Here is a 10,053-nt window from a genome sequence, read left to right as displayed (position 1 = left end):
AAAAGTTATGGAGGTGACTACTGTCATCAGGATGTTTCCATAGTGTAGTGGTTATCACGTTCGCCTTACACGCGAAAGGTCCCCAGTTCGAAACTGGGTGGAAACAGCTTCTTATTTGGAAGGATCTTGCATTGAGGTTTATATTTCTATCTTATGATGTCTTCAACTAGATTTTGACTTGTGAAAAGTAATCGAGGTGACCTTTTTGTCAGGATGTTTCCATAGTGTAGTGGTTATCACGTTCGCTTTACACGCGAAAGGTCCCCAGTTCGAAACTGGGTGGAAACAAATTCCTATTGGGGCGACTGTTGGTTTCCTTGGCCAAAGTACAGCTTCACTCTACTAATGAAGTATTCTTTAATTGAACTTCCTGTGTTACCATGTCAAACAGAAAACTTTCCATGAGTTTCCATAGTGTAGTGGTTATCACGTTCGCCTCACACGCGAAAGGTCCCCAGTTCGAAACTGGGTGGAAACAGCTTCTTATTTGGAAGGATCTTGCATTTATCTGAAGTACTCCATCTCAAAATGTCTTCTACTAGAATTTGACTTGGTAAAAGTTATGGAGGTGACTACTGTCATCAGGATGTTTCCATAGTGTAGTGGTTATCACGTTCGCCTTACACGCGAAAGGTCCCCAGTTCGAAACTGGGTGGAAACAGCTTCTTATTTGGAAGGATCTTGCATTGAGGTTTATATTTCTATCTTATGATGTCTTCAACTAGATTTTGACTTGTGAAAAGTAATCGAGGTGACCTTTTTGTCAGGATGTTTCCATAGTGTAGTGGTTATCACGTTCGCTTTACACGCGAAAGGTCCCAAGTTCGAAACTGGGTGGAAACAAATTCCTATTGGGGCGACTGTTGGTTTCCTTGGCCAAAGTACAGCTTCACTCTACTAATGAAGTATTCTTTAATTGAACTTCCTGTGTTACCATGTCAAACAGAAAACTTTCCATGAGTTTCCATAGTGTAGTGGTTATCACGTTCGCCTCACACGCGAAAGGTCCCCAGTTCGAAACTGGGTGGAAACAAATTCTTATTTGGAAGGATCTTGCATTTATCTGAACTACTCCATCTCAAAATGTCTTCTACTAGAATTTGACTTGGTAAAAGTTATGGAGGTGACAAATTTCATCAGGATGTTTCCATAGTGTAGTGGTTATCACGTTCGCCTCACACGCGAAAGGTCCTCAGTTCGAAACTGGGTGGAAACAATTTCTTATTTGGAGGGATCTTTCATTGATCTGAAGTACTCCATCTCAAAATGTCTTCTACTAGAATTTGACTTGCCAAAAGTCATGGAGGTGACTTCTTCCTTCAGGATGTTTCCATAGTGTAGTGGTTATCACGTTCGCCTAACACGCGAAAGGTCCCCAGTTCGAAACTGGGTGGAAACAAATTCTTATTTGGAAGGATCTTACATTGATCTGAAGTACTCCATCTCAAAATGTCTTCTACTAGAATTTGACTTGGCAAAAGTTATGGAGGTGACTTCTTTCGTCAGGATGTTTCCATAGTGTAGTGGTTATCACGTTCGCCTCACACGCGAAAGGTCCCCAGTTCGAAACTGGGTGGAAACAAATTCTTATTTGGAGGGATCTTTCATTGATCTGAAGTACTTTATCTCAAGATGTCTTTTACTAGAATTTGACTTGCCAAAAGTCATGGAGGTGACTTCTTCCTTCAGGATGTTTCCATAGTGTAGTGGTTATCACGTTCGCCTAACACGCGAAAGGTCCCCAGTTCGAAACTGGGTGGAAACAGCTTCTTATTTGGAAGGATCTTGCATTGAGCTTTATATTTCTATCTTATGATGTCTTCAACTAGAGTTTGACTTGTGAAAAGTAATCGAGGTGACCTTTTTGTCAGGATGTTTCCATAGTGTAGTGGTTATCACGTTCGCTTTACAAGCGAAAGGTCCCCAGTTCGAAACTGGGTGGAAACAAATTCTTATGGGGGCGACTGTTAGTTTCCTTGGCCAAAGTAAAGCTTCACTCTACTAATGAAGTATTCTTTAATTGAACTTCCTGTGTTACCATGTCAAACAAAAAACTTTCCACGAGTTTCCATAGTGTAGTGGTTATCAAGTTCGCCTCACACGCGAAAGGTCCCCAGTTCGAAACTGGGTGGAAACAAATTCTTATTTGGAAGGATCTTGCATTTATCTGAAGTACTCCATCTCAAAATGTCTTCTACTAGAATTTGACTTGCCAAAAGTCATGGAGGTGACTTCTTCCTTCAGGATGTTTCCATAGTGTAGTGGTTATCACGTTCGCCTAACACGCGAAAGGTCCCCAATTCGAAACTGGGTGGAAACAAATTCTTATTTGGAAGGATCTTACATTGATCTGAAGTACTCCATCTCAAAATGTCTTCTACTAGAATTTGACTTGGCAAAAGTTATGGAGGTGACTTCTTTCATCAGGATGTTTCCATAGTGTAGTGGTTATCACGTTCGCCTCACACGCGAAAGGTCCCCAGTTCGAAACTGGGTGGAAACAAATTCTTATTTGGAGGGATCTTTCATTGATCTGAAGTACTTTATCTCAAGATGTCTTCTACTAGAATTTGACTTGCCAAAAGTCATGGAGGTGATTTCTTCCTTCAAGATGTTTCCATAGTGTAGTGGTTATCACGTTCGCCTAACACGCGAAAGGTCCCCAGTTCGAAACTGGGTGGAAACAGCTTCTTATTTGTAAGGATCTTGCATTTATCTGAAGTACTCCATCTCAAAATGTCTTCTACTAGAATTTGACTTGGTAAAAGTTATGGAGGTGACTACTGTCATCAGGATGTTTCCATAGTGTAGTGGTTATCAAGTTCGCCTTACACGCGAAAGGTCCCCAGTTCGAAACTGGGTGGAAACAGCTTCTTATTTGGAAGGATCTTGCATTGAGGTTTATATTTCTATCTTATGATGTCTTCAACTAGATTTTGACTTGTGAAAAGTAATCGAGGTGACCTTTTTGTCAGGATGTTTCCATAGTGTAGTGGTTATCACGTTCGCTTTACACGCGAAAGGTCCCCAGTTCGAAACTGGGTGGAAACAAATTCCTATTGGGGCGACTGTTGGTTTCCTTGGCCAAAGTACAGCTTCACTCTACTAATGAAGTATTCTTTAATTGAACTTCCTGTGTTACCATGTCAAACAGAAAACTTTCCATGAGTTTCCATAGTGTAGTGGTTATCACGTTCGCCTCACACGCGAAAGGTCCCCAGTTCGAAACTGGGTGGAAACAAATTCTTATTTGGAAGGATCTTGCATTTATCTGAACTACTCCATCTCAAAATGTCTTCTACTAGAATTTGACTTGGTAAAAGTTATGGAGGTGACTAATTTCATCAGGATGTTTCCATAGTGTAGTGGTTATCACGTTCGCCTCACACGCGAAAGGTCCTCAGTTCGAAACTGGGTGGAAACAATTTCTTATTTGGAGGGATCTTTCATTGATCTGAAGTACTCCATCTCAAAATGTCTTCTACTAGAATTTGACTTGCCAAAAGTCATGGAGGTGACTTCTTCCTTCAGGATGTTTCCATAGTGTAGTGGTTATCACGTTCGCCTAACACGCGAAAGGTCCCCAGTTCGAAACTGGGTGGAAACAGCTTCTTATTTGGAAGGATCTTACATTGATCTGAAGTACTCCATCTCAAAATGTCTTCTACTAGAATTTGACTTGGCAAAAGTTATGGAGGTGACTTCTTTCATCAGGATGTTTCCATAGTGTAGTGGTTATCACGTTCGCCTCACACGCGAAAGGTCCCCAGTTCGAAACTGGGTGGAAACAAATTCTTATTTGGAGGGATCTTTCATTGATCTGAAGTACTTTATCTCAAGATGTCTTTTACTAGAATTTGACTTGCCAAAAGTCATGGAGGTGACTTCTTCCTTCAGGATGTTTCCATAGTGTAGTGGTTATCACGTTCGCCTAACACGCGAAAGGTCCCTAGTTCGAAACTGGGTGGAAACAGCTTCTTATTTGGAAGGATCTTGCATTGAGCTTTATATTTCTATCTTATGATGTCTTCAACTACAGTTTGACTTGTGAAAAGTCATCGAGGTGACCTTTTTGTCAGGATGTTTCCATAGTGTAGTGGTTATCACGTTCGCTTTACACGCGAAAGGTCACCAGTTCGAAACTGGATGGAAACAAATTCTTATGGGGGCGACTGTTAGTTTCCTTGGCCAAAGTAAAGCTTCACTCTACTAATGAAGTATTCTTTAATTGAACTTCCTGTGTTACCATGTCAAACAGAAAACTTTCCACGAGTTTCCATAGTGTAGTGGTTATCACGTTCGCCTCACACGCGAAAGGTCCCCAGTTCGAAACTGGGTGGAAACAAATTCTTATTTGGAAGGATCTTGCATTTATCTGAAGTACTCCATCTCAAAATGTCTTCTACTAGAATTTGACTTGGTAAAAGTTATGGAGGTGACTAATTTCATCAGGATGTTTCCATAGTGTAGTGGTTATCACGTTCGCCTCACACGCGAAAGGTCCTCAGTTTGAAACTGGGTGGAAACAAATTCTTATTTGGAAGGATCTTGCATTTATCTGAAGTACTTTATCTCTAGATGTCTTCTACTAGAATTTTACTTGCCAAAAATCATGGAGGTGACTTTTTCCTTCAGGATGTTTCTATAGTGTAGTGGTTATCACGTTCGCCTAACACGCGAAAGGTCCCCAGTTCGAAACTGGGTGGAAACAGCTTCTTATTTGGAAGGATCTTGCATTGAGCTTTATATTTCTATCTTATGATGTCTTCAACTAGAGATTGACTTGTGAAAAGTAATCGAGGTGACCTTTTTGTCAGGATGTTTCCATAGTGTAGTGGTTATCACGTTCGCTTTACACGCGAAAGGTCCCCAGTTCGAAACTGGGTGGAAACAAATTCTTATGGGGGCGACTGTTAGTTTCCTTGGCCAAAGTAAAGCTTCACTCTACTAATGAAGTATTCTTTAATTGAACTTCCTGTGTTACCATGTCAAACAGAAAACTTTCCACGAGTTTCCATAGTGTAGTGGTTATCACGTTCGCCTCACACGCGAAAGGTCCCCAGTTCGACACTGGGTGGAAACAAATTCTTATTTGGAAGGATCTTGCATTTATCTGAAGTACTCCATCTCAAAATGTCTTCTACTAGAATTTGACTTGCCAAAAGTTATGGAGGTGACTTCTTTCATCAGGATGTTTCCATAGTGTAGTGGTTATCACGTTCGCCTCACACGCGAAAGGTCCCCAGTTCGAAACTGGGTGGAACAAATTCTTATTTGGAGGGATCTTTCATTGATCTGAAGTACTTTATCTCAAGATGTCTTCTACTAGAATTTGACTTGCCAAAAGTCATGGAGGTGATTTCTTCCTTCAGGATGTTTCCATAGTGTAGTGGTTATCACGTTCGCCTAACACGCGAAAGGTCCCCAGTTCGAAACTGGGTGGAAACAGCTTCTTATTTGGAAGGATCTTGCATTTATCTGAAGTACTCCATCTCAAAATGTCTTCTACTAGAATTTAACTTGGTAAAAGTTATGGAGGTGACTACTTTCATCAGGATGTTTCCATAGTGTAGTGGTTATCACGTTCGCCTCACACGCGAAAGGTCCTCAGTTCGAAACTGGGTGGAAACAAATTCTTATTTGGAGGGATCTTTCATTGATCTGAAGTACTTTATCTCAAGATGTCTTCTACTAGATTTTGACTTGCCAAAAGTCATGGAGGTGACTTCTTCCTTCAAGATGTTTCCATAGTGTAGTGGTTATCACGTTCGCCTAACACGCGAAAGGTCCCCAGTTCGAAACTGGGTGGAAACAAATTCTTATTTGGAAGGATCTTACATTGATCTGAAGTACTCCATCTCAAAATGTCTTCTACTAGAATTTGACTTGGCAAAAGTTATGGAGGTGACTTCTTTCATCAGGATGTTTCCATAGTGTAGTGGTTATCACGTTCGCCTCACACGCGAAAGGTCCCCAGTTCGAAACTGGGTGGAAACAAATTCTTATTTGGAGGGATCTTTCATTGATCTGAAGTACTTTATCTCAAGATGTCTTTTACTAGAATTTGACTTGCCAAAAGTCATGGAGGTGACTTCTTCCTTCAGGATGTTTCCATAGTGTAGTGGTTATCACGTTCGCCTAACACGCGAAAGGTCCCTAGTTCGAAACTGGGTGGAAACAGCTTCTTATTTGGAAGGATCTTGCATTGAGCTTTATATTTCTATCTTATGATGTCTTCAACTACAGTTTGACTTGTGAAAAGTCATCGAGGTGACCTTTTTGTCAGGATGTTTCCATAGTGTAGTGGTTATCACGTTCGCTTTACACGCGAAAGGTCACCAGTTCGAAACTGGATGGAAACAAATTCTTATGGGGGCGACTGTTAGTTTCCTTGGCCAAAGTAAAGCTTCACTCTACTAATGAAGTATTCTTTAATTGAACTTCCTGTGTTACCATGTCAAACAGAAAACTTTCCACGAGTTTCCATAGTGTAGTGGTTATCACGTTCGCCTCACACGCGAAAGGTCCCCAGTTCGAAACTGGGTGGAAACAAATTCTTATTTGGAAGGATCTTGCATTTATCTGAAGTACTCCATCTCAAAATGTCTTCTACTAGAATTTGACTTGGTAAAAGTTATGGAGGTGACTAATTTCATCAGGATGTTTCCATAGTGTAGTGGTTATCACGTTCGCCTCACACGCGAAAGGTCCTCAGTTTGAAACTGGGTGGAAACAAATTCTTATTTGGAAGGATCTTGCATTTATCTGAAGTACTTTATCTCTAGATGTCTTCTACTAGAATTTTACTTGCCAAAAATCATGGAGGTGACTTTTTCCTTCAGGATGTTTCTATAGTGTAGTGGTTATCACGTTCGCCTAACACGCGAAAGGTCCCCAGTTCGAAACTGGGTGGAAACAGCTTCTTATTTGGAAGGATCTTGCATTGAGCATTATATTTCTATCTTATGATGTCTTCAACTAGAGATTGACTTGTGAAAAGTAATCGAGGTGACCTTTTTGTCAGGATGTTTCCATAGTGTAGTGGTTATCACGTTCGCTTTACACGCGAAAGGTCCCCAGTTCGAAACTGGGTGGAAACAAATTCTTATGGGGGCGACTGTTAGTTTCCTTGGCCAAAGTAAAGCTTCACTCTACTAATGAAGTATTCTTTAATTGAACTTCCTGTGTTACCATGTCAAACAGAAAACTTTCTACGAGTTTCCATAGTGTAGTGGTTATCACGTTCGCCTCACACGCGAAAGGTCCCCAGTTCGACACTGGGTGGAAACAAATTCTTATTTGGAAGGATCTTGCATTTATCTGAAGTACTCCATCTCAAAATGTCTTCTACTAGAATTTGACTTGCCAAAAGTCATGGAGGTGATTTCTTCCTTCAGGATGTTTCCATAGTGTAGTGGTTATCACGTTCGCCTCACACGCGAAAGGTCCCCAGTTCGAAACTGGGTGGAACAAATTCTTATTTGGAGGGATCTTTCATTGATCTGAAGTACTTTATCTCAAGATGTCTTCTACTAGAATTTGACTTGCCAAAAGTCATGGAGGTGATTTCTTCCTTCAGGATGTTTCCATAGTGTAGTGGTTATCAGGTTCGCCTAACACGCGAAAGGTCCCCAGTTCGAAACTGGGTGGAAACAGCTTCTTATTTGGAAGGATCTTGCATTTATCTGAAGTACTCCATCTCAAAATGTCTTCTACTAGAATTTGACTTGGTAAAAGTTATGGAGGTGACTACTTTCATCAGGATGTTTCCATAGTGTAGTGGTTATCACGTTCGCCTAACACGCGAAAGGTCCCCAGTTCGAAACTGGGTGGAAACAGCTTCTTATTTGGAAGGATCTTGCATTGAGCTTTATATTTCTATCTTATGATGTCTTCAACTAGAGTTTGACTTGTGAAAAGTAATCGAGGTGACCTTTTTGTCAGGATGTTTCCATAGTGTAGTGGTTATCACGTTCGCTTTACACGCGAAAGGTCCCCAGTTCGAAACTGGGTGGAAACAAATTATTATGGGGGCGACTGTTGGTTTCCTTGGCCAAAGTAAAGCTTCACTCTACTAATGAAGTATTCTTTAATTGAACTTCCTGTGTTACCATGTCAAGCAGAAAACTTTCCACGAGTTTCCATAGTGTAGTGGTTATCACGTTCGCCTCACACGCGAAAGGTCCCCAGTTCGAAACTGGGTGGAAACAAATTCTTATTTGGAAGGATCTTGCATTTATCTGAAGTACTCCATCTCAAAATGTCTTCTACTAGAATTTAACTTGGTAAAAGTTATGGAGGTGACTACTTTCATCAGGATGTTTCCATAGTGTAGTGGTTATCACGTTCGCCTCACACGCGAAAGGTCCTCAGTTCGAAACTGGGTGGAAACAAATTCTTATTTGGAGGGATCTTTCATTGATCTGAAGTACTTTATCTCAAGATGTCTTCTACTAGATTTTGACTTGCCAAAAGTCATGGAGGTGACTTCTTCCTTCAAGATGTTTCCATAGTGTAGTGGTTATCACGTTCGCCTAACACGCGAAAGGTCCCCAGTTCGAAACTGGGTGGAAACAAATTCTTATTTGGAAGGATCTTACATTGATCTGAAGTACTCCATCTCAAAATGTCTTCTACTAGAATTTGACTTGGCAAAAGTTATGGAGGTGACTTCTTTCATCAGGATGTTTCCATAGTGTAGTGGTTATCACGTTCGCCTCACACGCGAAAGGTCCCCAGTTCGAAACTGGGTGGAAACAAATTCTTATTTGGAGGGATCTTTCATTGATCTGAAGTACTTTATCTCAAGATGTCTTTTACTAGAATTTGACTTGCCAAAAGTCATGGAGGTGACTTCTTCCTTCAGGATGTTTCCATAGTGTAGTGGTTATCACGTTCGCCTAACACGCGAAAGGTCCCTAGTTCGAAACTGGGTGGAAACAGCTTCTTATTTGGAAGGATCTTGCATTGAGCTTTATATTTCTATCTTATGATGTCTTCAACTACAGTTTGACTTGTGAAAAGTCATCGAGGTGACCTTTTTGTCAGGATGTTTCCATAGTGTAGTGGTTATCACGTTCGCTTTACACGCGAAAGGTCACCAGTTCGAAACTGGATGGAAACAAATTCTTATGGGGGCGACTGTTAGTTTCCTTGGCCAAAGTAAAGCTTCACTCTACTAATGAAGTATTCTTTAATTGAACTTCCTGTGTTACCATGTCAAACAGAAAACTTTCCACGAGTTTCCATAGTGTAGTGGTTATCACGTTCGCCTCACACGCGAAAGGTCCCCAGTTCGAAACTGGGTGGAAACAAATTCTTATTTGGAAGGATCTTGCATTTATCTGAAGTACTCCATCTCAAAATGTCTTCTACTAGAATTTGACTTGGTAAAAGTTATGGAGGTGACTAATTTCATCAGGATGTTTCCATAGTGTAGTGGTTATCACGTTCGCCTCACACGCGAAAGGTCCTCAGTTTGAAACTGGGTGGAAACAAATTCTTATTTGGAAGGATCTTGCATTTATCTGAAGTACTTTATCTCTAGATGTCTTCTACTAGAATTTTACTTGCCAAAAATCATGGAGGTGACTTTTTCCTTCAGGATGTTTCTATAGTGTAGTGGTTATCACGTTCGCCTAACACGCGAAAGGTCCCCAGTTCGAAACTGGGTGGAAACAGCTTCTTATTTGGAAGGATCTTGCATTGAGCATTATATTTCTATCTTATGATGTCTTCAACTAGAGATTGACTTGTGAAAAGTAATCGAGGTGACCTTTTTGTCAGGATGTTTCCATAGTGTAGTGGTTATCACGTTCGCTTTACACGCGAAAGGTCCCCAGTTCGAAACTGGGTGGAAACAAATTCTTATGGGGGCGACTGTTAGTTTCCTTGGCCAAAGTAAAGCTTCACTCTACTAATGAAGTATTCTTTAATTGAACTTCCTGTGTTACCATGTCAAACAGAAAACTTTCTACGAGTTTCCATAGTGTAGTGGTTATCACGTTCGCCTCACACGCGAAAGGTCCCCAGTTCGACACTGGGTGGAAACAA

The 10,053-nt window shown here is 40.9% G+C and overlaps 55 non-coding genes across 55 annotated transcripts; all 55 read left to right on the top strand.

The window, feature by feature from the left end:
• The first annotated feature begins 33 nt into the window (after positions 1 to 33).
• On the top strand, positions 34 to 106 carry trnav-uac. Its single transcript has one exon. It is a non-coding gene; the product is annotated as a tRNA-Val (tRNA).
• Positions 107 to 215: 109 nt separating this feature from the next.
• Positions 216 to 288, top strand: trnav-uac. The gene has a single exon. It is a non-coding gene; the product is annotated as a tRNA-Val (tRNA).
• A 117-nt stretch (positions 289 to 405) lies between these two features.
• trnav-cac lies at positions 406 to 478 on the top strand. Its single transcript has one exon. It is a non-coding gene; the product is annotated as a tRNA-Val (tRNA).
• Positions 479 to 588: 110 nt separating this feature from the next.
• Positions 589 to 661, top strand: trnav-uac. Its single transcript has one exon. It is a non-coding gene; the product is annotated as a tRNA-Val (tRNA).
• A 109-nt stretch (positions 662 to 770) lies between these two features.
• On the top strand, positions 771 to 843 carry trnav-uac. The gene has a single exon. It is a non-coding gene; the product is annotated as a tRNA-Val (tRNA).
• Positions 844 to 960: 117 nt separating this feature from the next.
• On the top strand, positions 961 to 1,033 carry trnav-cac. The gene has a single exon. It is a non-coding gene; the product is annotated as a tRNA-Val (tRNA).
• Positions 1,034 to 1,143: 110 nt separating this feature from the next.
• trnav-cac lies at positions 1,144 to 1,216 on the top strand. The gene has a single exon. It is a non-coding gene; the product is annotated as a tRNA-Val (tRNA).
• A 110-nt stretch (positions 1,217 to 1,326) lies between these two features.
• Positions 1,327 to 1,399, top strand: trnav-aac. Its single transcript has one exon. It is a non-coding gene; the product is annotated as a tRNA-Val (tRNA).
• A 110-nt stretch (positions 1,400 to 1,509) lies between these two features.
• On the top strand, positions 1,510 to 1,582 carry trnav-cac. Its single transcript has one exon. It is a non-coding gene; the product is annotated as a tRNA-Val (tRNA).
• A 110-nt stretch (positions 1,583 to 1,692) lies between these two features.
• trnav-aac lies at positions 1,693 to 1,765 on the top strand. The gene has a single exon. It is a non-coding gene; the product is annotated as a tRNA-Val (tRNA).
• Positions 1,766 to 1,874: 109 nt separating this feature from the next.
• Positions 1,875 to 1,947, top strand: trnav-uac. The gene has a single exon. It is a non-coding gene; the product is annotated as a tRNA-Val (tRNA).
• A 117-nt stretch (positions 1,948 to 2,064) lies between these two features.
• Positions 2,065 to 2,137, top strand: trnav-cac. Its single transcript has one exon. It is a non-coding gene; the product is annotated as a tRNA-Val (tRNA).
• Positions 2,138 to 2,247: 110 nt separating this feature from the next.
• Positions 2,248 to 2,320, top strand: trnav-aac. The gene has a single exon. It is a non-coding gene; the product is annotated as a tRNA-Val (tRNA).
• Positions 2,321 to 2,430: 110 nt separating this feature from the next.
• trnav-cac lies at positions 2,431 to 2,503 on the top strand. Its single transcript has one exon. It is a non-coding gene; the product is annotated as a tRNA-Val (tRNA).
• A 110-nt stretch (positions 2,504 to 2,613) lies between these two features.
• On the top strand, positions 2,614 to 2,686 carry trnav-aac. The gene has a single exon. It is a non-coding gene; the product is annotated as a tRNA-Val (tRNA).
• Positions 2,687 to 2,796: 110 nt separating this feature from the next.
• On the top strand, positions 2,797 to 2,869 carry trnav-uac. Its single transcript has one exon. It is a non-coding gene; the product is annotated as a tRNA-Val (tRNA).
• A 109-nt stretch (positions 2,870 to 2,978) lies between these two features.
• On the top strand, positions 2,979 to 3,051 carry trnav-uac. The gene has a single exon. It is a non-coding gene; the product is annotated as a tRNA-Val (tRNA).
• A 117-nt stretch (positions 3,052 to 3,168) lies between these two features.
• On the top strand, positions 3,169 to 3,241 carry trnav-cac. The gene has a single exon. It is a non-coding gene; the product is annotated as a tRNA-Val (tRNA).
• Positions 3,242 to 3,351: 110 nt separating this feature from the next.
• On the top strand, positions 3,352 to 3,424 carry trnav-cac. The gene has a single exon. It is a non-coding gene; the product is annotated as a tRNA-Val (tRNA).
• A 110-nt stretch (positions 3,425 to 3,534) lies between these two features.
• Positions 3,535 to 3,607, top strand: trnav-aac. The gene has a single exon. It is a non-coding gene; the product is annotated as a tRNA-Val (tRNA).
• A 110-nt stretch (positions 3,608 to 3,717) lies between these two features.
• trnav-cac lies at positions 3,718 to 3,790 on the top strand. The gene has a single exon. It is a non-coding gene; the product is annotated as a tRNA-Val (tRNA).
• A 110-nt stretch (positions 3,791 to 3,900) lies between these two features.
• trnav-aac lies at positions 3,901 to 3,973 on the top strand. The gene has a single exon. It is a non-coding gene; the product is annotated as a tRNA-Val (tRNA).
• Positions 3,974 to 4,082: 109 nt separating this feature from the next.
• Positions 4,083 to 4,155, top strand: trnav-uac. Its single transcript has one exon. It is a non-coding gene; the product is annotated as a tRNA-Val (tRNA).
• Positions 4,156 to 4,272: 117 nt separating this feature from the next.
• On the top strand, positions 4,273 to 4,345 carry trnav-cac. The gene has a single exon. It is a non-coding gene; the product is annotated as a tRNA-Val (tRNA).
• Positions 4,346 to 4,455: 110 nt separating this feature from the next.
• On the top strand, positions 4,456 to 4,528 carry trnav-cac. The gene has a single exon. It is a non-coding gene; the product is annotated as a tRNA-Val (tRNA).
• A 110-nt stretch (positions 4,529 to 4,638) lies between these two features.
• Positions 4,639 to 4,711, top strand: trnav-aac. The gene has a single exon. It is a non-coding gene; the product is annotated as a tRNA-Val (tRNA).
• Positions 4,712 to 4,820: 109 nt separating this feature from the next.
• trnav-uac lies at positions 4,821 to 4,893 on the top strand. Its single transcript has one exon. It is a non-coding gene; the product is annotated as a tRNA-Val (tRNA).
• A 117-nt stretch (positions 4,894 to 5,010) lies between these two features.
• Positions 5,011 to 5,083, top strand: trnav-cac. The gene has a single exon. It is a non-coding gene; the product is annotated as a tRNA-Val (tRNA).
• A 109-nt stretch (positions 5,084 to 5,192) lies between these two features.
• trnav-cac lies at positions 5,193 to 5,266 on the top strand. The gene has a single exon. It is a non-coding gene; the product is annotated as a tRNA-Val (tRNA).
• Positions 5,267 to 5,375: 109 nt separating this feature from the next.
• Positions 5,376 to 5,448, top strand: trnav-aac. Its single transcript has one exon. It is a non-coding gene; the product is annotated as a tRNA-Val (tRNA).
• A 110-nt stretch (positions 5,449 to 5,558) lies between these two features.
• Positions 5,559 to 5,631, top strand: trnav-cac. Its single transcript has one exon. It is a non-coding gene; the product is annotated as a tRNA-Val (tRNA).
• A 110-nt stretch (positions 5,632 to 5,741) lies between these two features.
• trnav-aac lies at positions 5,742 to 5,814 on the top strand. Its single transcript has one exon. It is a non-coding gene; the product is annotated as a tRNA-Val (tRNA).
• Positions 5,815 to 5,924: 110 nt separating this feature from the next.
• trnav-cac lies at positions 5,925 to 5,997 on the top strand. The gene has a single exon. It is a non-coding gene; the product is annotated as a tRNA-Val (tRNA).
• A 110-nt stretch (positions 5,998 to 6,107) lies between these two features.
• trnav-aac lies at positions 6,108 to 6,180 on the top strand. Its single transcript has one exon. It is a non-coding gene; the product is annotated as a tRNA-Val (tRNA).
• Positions 6,181 to 6,289: 109 nt separating this feature from the next.
• Positions 6,290 to 6,362, top strand: trnav-uac. The gene has a single exon. It is a non-coding gene; the product is annotated as a tRNA-Val (tRNA).
• Positions 6,363 to 6,479: 117 nt separating this feature from the next.
• trnav-cac lies at positions 6,480 to 6,552 on the top strand. Its single transcript has one exon. It is a non-coding gene; the product is annotated as a tRNA-Val (tRNA).
• Positions 6,553 to 6,662: 110 nt separating this feature from the next.
• trnav-cac lies at positions 6,663 to 6,735 on the top strand. The gene has a single exon. It is a non-coding gene; the product is annotated as a tRNA-Val (tRNA).
• A 110-nt stretch (positions 6,736 to 6,845) lies between these two features.
• Positions 6,846 to 6,918, top strand: trnav-aac. Its single transcript has one exon. It is a non-coding gene; the product is annotated as a tRNA-Val (tRNA).
• A 109-nt stretch (positions 6,919 to 7,027) lies between these two features.
• trnav-uac lies at positions 7,028 to 7,100 on the top strand. Its single transcript has one exon. It is a non-coding gene; the product is annotated as a tRNA-Val (tRNA).
• Positions 7,101 to 7,217: 117 nt separating this feature from the next.
• On the top strand, positions 7,218 to 7,290 carry trnav-cac. Its single transcript has one exon. It is a non-coding gene; the product is annotated as a tRNA-Val (tRNA).
• A 109-nt stretch (positions 7,291 to 7,399) lies between these two features.
• On the top strand, positions 7,400 to 7,473 carry trnav-cac. The gene has a single exon. It is a non-coding gene; the product is annotated as a tRNA-Val (tRNA).
• Positions 7,474 to 7,582: 109 nt separating this feature from the next.
• Positions 7,583 to 7,655, top strand: trnav-aac. Its single transcript has one exon. It is a non-coding gene; the product is annotated as a tRNA-Val (tRNA).
• Positions 7,656 to 7,765: 110 nt separating this feature from the next.
• On the top strand, positions 7,766 to 7,838 carry trnav-aac. Its single transcript has one exon. It is a non-coding gene; the product is annotated as a tRNA-Val (tRNA).
• Positions 7,839 to 7,947: 109 nt separating this feature from the next.
• trnav-uac lies at positions 7,948 to 8,020 on the top strand. Its single transcript has one exon. It is a non-coding gene; the product is annotated as a tRNA-Val (tRNA).
• A 117-nt stretch (positions 8,021 to 8,137) lies between these two features.
• trnav-cac lies at positions 8,138 to 8,210 on the top strand. The gene has a single exon. It is a non-coding gene; the product is annotated as a tRNA-Val (tRNA).
• A 110-nt stretch (positions 8,211 to 8,320) lies between these two features.
• On the top strand, positions 8,321 to 8,393 carry trnav-cac. Its single transcript has one exon. It is a non-coding gene; the product is annotated as a tRNA-Val (tRNA).
• Positions 8,394 to 8,503: 110 nt separating this feature from the next.
• On the top strand, positions 8,504 to 8,576 carry trnav-aac. Its single transcript has one exon. It is a non-coding gene; the product is annotated as a tRNA-Val (tRNA).
• A 110-nt stretch (positions 8,577 to 8,686) lies between these two features.
• trnav-cac lies at positions 8,687 to 8,759 on the top strand. The gene has a single exon. It is a non-coding gene; the product is annotated as a tRNA-Val (tRNA).
• Positions 8,760 to 8,869: 110 nt separating this feature from the next.
• Positions 8,870 to 8,942, top strand: trnav-aac. Its single transcript has one exon. It is a non-coding gene; the product is annotated as a tRNA-Val (tRNA).
• Positions 8,943 to 9,051: 109 nt separating this feature from the next.
• On the top strand, positions 9,052 to 9,124 carry trnav-uac. Its single transcript has one exon. It is a non-coding gene; the product is annotated as a tRNA-Val (tRNA).
• A 117-nt stretch (positions 9,125 to 9,241) lies between these two features.
• Positions 9,242 to 9,314, top strand: trnav-cac. Its single transcript has one exon. It is a non-coding gene; the product is annotated as a tRNA-Val (tRNA).
• Positions 9,315 to 9,424: 110 nt separating this feature from the next.
• trnav-cac lies at positions 9,425 to 9,497 on the top strand. Its single transcript has one exon. It is a non-coding gene; the product is annotated as a tRNA-Val (tRNA).
• A 110-nt stretch (positions 9,498 to 9,607) lies between these two features.
• trnav-aac lies at positions 9,608 to 9,680 on the top strand. The gene has a single exon. It is a non-coding gene; the product is annotated as a tRNA-Val (tRNA).
• Positions 9,681 to 9,789: 109 nt separating this feature from the next.
• On the top strand, positions 9,790 to 9,862 carry trnav-uac. Its single transcript has one exon. It is a non-coding gene; the product is annotated as a tRNA-Val (tRNA).
• A 117-nt stretch (positions 9,863 to 9,979) lies between these two features.
• trnav-cac lies at positions 9,980 to 10,052 on the top strand. The gene has a single exon. It is a non-coding gene; the product is annotated as a tRNA-Val (tRNA).
• The last annotated feature ends 1 nt before the right edge of the window (position 10,053 follows it).

Source organism: Alosa sapidissima, chromosome 14 (assembly GCF_018492685.1).
Source record: "Alosa sapidissima isolate fAloSap1 chromosome 14, fAloSap1.pri, whole genome shotgun sequence".
Lineage (NCBI taxonomy): Eukaryota > Metazoa > Chordata > Actinopteri > Clupeiformes > Clupeidae > Alosa > Alosa sapidissima.
The sequence above is the reverse complement of the archived record's forward strand: the minus strand, read 5'-3'. Positions and strand labels throughout refer to the sequence as shown.